The sequence below is a fragment of the Canis aureus genome, chromosome 12 (assembly GCF_053574225.1).
Source record: "Canis aureus isolate CA01 chromosome 12, VMU_Caureus_v.1.0, whole genome shotgun sequence".
In the NCBI taxonomy this organism is placed as follows: domain Eukaryota; kingdom Metazoa; phylum Chordata; class Mammalia; order Carnivora; family Canidae; genus Canis; species Canis aureus.
The window spans coordinates 29,979,431-29,983,179 of NC_135622.1; positions in this window are offsets into that span (position 1 = coordinate 29,979,431).

A 3,749-nucleotide genomic window follows, 5' to 3' on the forward strand; every position below is an offset into this window, starting at 1 on the left:
GGAGCTGGATTGCCAAACAGACCTCTCCCCAGCCTACTAACGACTTTTCTTAAAGCAGATGAGTGGCAGGGAAGACTTTTCACATGTGGACTCTTGAAGCAACTTGAGGAAAAACACTTCAGAAAGTGCAGAATCTATCAGAGTGGATAATATCTGGTCTTATTTAATAAGTTAAGTAGGAAATAAAAGGGACTATGACAAACTTTTGACTGGTGATTCTATCTGAGAGTTCTGAATCTTTAATTTATTCCCTTTTTAAAGGTAAATTGAGGATCAAGTATTGCCCTAAGCTATTTTGCCATTGTCAGCACGAGGGGACTAGAACAAATTCAGAATACTGATGGACTTTGGAGCATAGTGATAAATGAAACAGAATGGGGACATAAATTCTATAGTTTCCCTTTGTTCCCTTTTTAAATTTGGTGATCTACAAAGCACTTTTTTAAAATGTGAAGTACTGTTCCACCTCTTACTAAAAATTCTAAGGGAAGGGCCATTTTACATTTTAACTGATATCTTTCAATAGGGCATACAGTACTGAACTTCAATTTTGAGGTTTTAGCTTCATCAAATGATCATTAGTAGTATCAAATCTTGGAATCAGGAATTGGTCAAACTGGAAGTATGCCATATTTTTAAAATTGAAAATGAAACTGGTGGAATTAGTTTTAATAATTCATTCAATAAATATTTGAATTTAATTCAAATATTTAAAATTTTCACTCCATGTTATTTCAACATATAATCAATATTTAAATTATTGAAACATCCTTTTTAATTTTTTTAAATTTTATTTATTCATGAGAAACACACAGGCAGAGACATAGGCAGAGCAAGAAGCAGGCTCCCCGTGGGGAGCCCAATGTGGGACTCAATCCAGGACCCCAGGATCAAGACCAGCCAAAGGCAGATGCTCAACCACTGAGCCATCCAGGCACCCCCCTACATCCTTTTTTAAAAAACGAAATATTCAACCACTTTGTATTTAGAGCACATCTCAAATTCAGACTAGCCACATTTCAAGTGCTCAGTAGCCACCTGTGGCCAGAGGCTACTGTATCAAACACAGATTTGGATAGCCATCAGGAGATTTTAGAGGGAAAAGATAAAGGGGTTATTCTGATCATTGGAGATGTTGGAGGGATGCTTGCTTCTGTCCATGTGGCAAGCACGCTGCACCTGTAGAAGGCAGTCTTCTGCTTTCAGTAGGTCAAGTGGGATCCAAGTCCTGGAAGTCTCTTGTTACCATCCCTCAGACACATTTTTAACAGATCTCAAAACAGCTGCTTTGATCTCTGTGTACCTGACTCCTTTGTTCCGAGTTGGATCTTTTGTTATCTCAATTGGGGAAGAGATTTTACTTAGGAACCTCTAACAACCCAATCTGGATATGGAGGAGGAAATACCTAGGTTTGCCAGTTAGTGAAAAATAAGATACTTTGTGTGATCATTTCACCTTTTTCTCAGCAGGATATGAGAATCCATTATGATCTGGAGGGAGGGGGGTGTTCTATTAGAATGGCAAAGCATGAATGGGTGCTGGCAATAGACGTACCCAGTAGAAATCACTGGAGCTCCCCCACCACTCCAAAATTGTCAATATAAAACAGTGAGGAAAATTATAGCCATGATGATAAAGTTGGAGGACCTGGGAGTGATTCATCCCACCATTTCCTTTCCAGTTCCTTGATTTGCTAGTCAAAAAGCTAGATACTAAAAAAAAAAAAAAAAAAAAAAAAAAAGCTAGATACTAGAAGTTAACTATCTCTGATATTACAGAAAATCTAATGAAGTGAAGTCACTGTGGCTAGTTCTGTGCTTTGCCTTGTTTCTATTTTGGAAGATAGCTATAAAGTGCTCTTTGATATGTAGCCACTGATCTAGTTAACACATTCTTTTCTATACCCATTAAGTTGATCCACCAATAGCAGTGTAAATTTAACGTAACTGAACATACTAGCAATTTACTTTTATTGGTCTGCCACTGAGATATTTATTTTGTTTGCATTATACATAATTTGATAAAGCAAGATTTAAATAATTAAAATACTGAAGTTACTCATTACACTAATGACAGTATCTGTTAAAAAGAGAAGGAGTAAAAGCCAAGAAACAATATGTAATCAAGTTGGTCACTGCCTTGGGCAACTGAGGCTCAATCCCACTGGGACCTGGGGAGTCCTGTTGAATAAGTCTCAGAATTGTCTGCTTTGAAGTGGGGAGCATTTGTCTACTGGCCCCATTGGTTAAGTGTTGCTGCATGAACACCAAGGGTTTCTGTAGTCATTCTCTGTGGCGTAATCAAAAACTAACACTAGGGAGGAAAGTGACAAGTATGGGGTACAACTGAAGCAAGGGCTTATCTGATTACGTTTGTGCAAAAGATGGCTGAGGTAAAGTTTAGGCCAAGAGAATATAAGGTAGTGCACCCAAGGTGTTTGGTATGAGGGTAGAGAGTGAGCTCATTTGAAATTGAGCTTGAAATGCTTGTGAAATATCCAGACGTACATATCTGAAATATCCAGAATGTTCTGTGGGCAGACTGAAGCTGAAGAGTGATCTCAGATATATGGATGGTATCTGAAACCATAGGAGTGGTGGGAAATAGCTTATGAAGGTGTGTGTTGGAAGAGACTAGGATCTAGGATAGGTCCTTGAAGAACACTGAGATTTAACAGGAATGAAGAGAGGAAGAGCCCATAAAAGGAGAATGAATAGAAGACAGGGAGGTAAGAGAAACATTAGGTGAGAACAGGGTCAAAGGAAAGACTTTGAAGAAATAGAATAAAAACCATTCAATGTCGCCAAGTGGTCAAGAGGTCATTCGCCTTTTCACGAAGATTGCATGGAAGGCAAAGGAGGAAAACTTTGCCCTTCTGAAGCAGAAGCCAAAGCAAAGGCTTTGGAGGCTGAGGCCAATAAAGCAGTGCTGAAAGGCGCCCACAGTCACACACACACAAAAAGATGGCATCTACATTCTGATGGCCCAAGACACTGCCTCTCGGAAGGTAGTCCAAATATCCTCCAAAAAAGCTCCCCCAGGAGAAACAGGTTGACCTCTATGCCGTCATCAAATTCCCCGTGACTATGGTGTCAGGCATGAAGAAATATTAACTGATATAATTGCAAAGCCCAAGTGTAGCCCTTGTTTATTGTTATAATTGGAAAGGGCAGTAGAATGGACATTTTTTTTAAAAAGGCAAATTTGTATACTTAATTACGGGCAAATATGGTAAGTGAGGGAGAAGGTGAAGTAGCAGATGCCTGAGGAGCACAGGCTGAACTAGACAGAAAGCTGCCTAAGAAGAGAGGGGCCCGCAGTAGGGAGTCGGCCTAGGGCAGGTGAACAGGCCCAGGAGACAGCTTTGGTTCTTCACTCCTCTGCTTCCCTTCATTTAAAAAAAGAAAAAAAAAAATTAACAGACTTATTCATGAGAGACACAGAGAGAGTAGCAGAGACACAGGCACAGGCAGAGGGAGAAGCAGGCTCCACGCAGGGACCCCGACATGGGACTCGATTCTGGGTCTCCAGGACCACACCCTGGGCCAAAGGCGGCGCTAAACCTCTGGGCCACCCGGGCTGCCCTCCCTTCATTTTTCCTACAAATGTCTCCTAGCCCTTTTGCACTTGATCTTAGCCGAAAGGCCGAGAAGCGATCCCTACCACCTTTTGAATGACGCATTCAAGAACCGGATTGGTACCCCAGGGGGCGGGACCTCCGAGAAGGGGCTGGGCCTCAGGGTTTCCG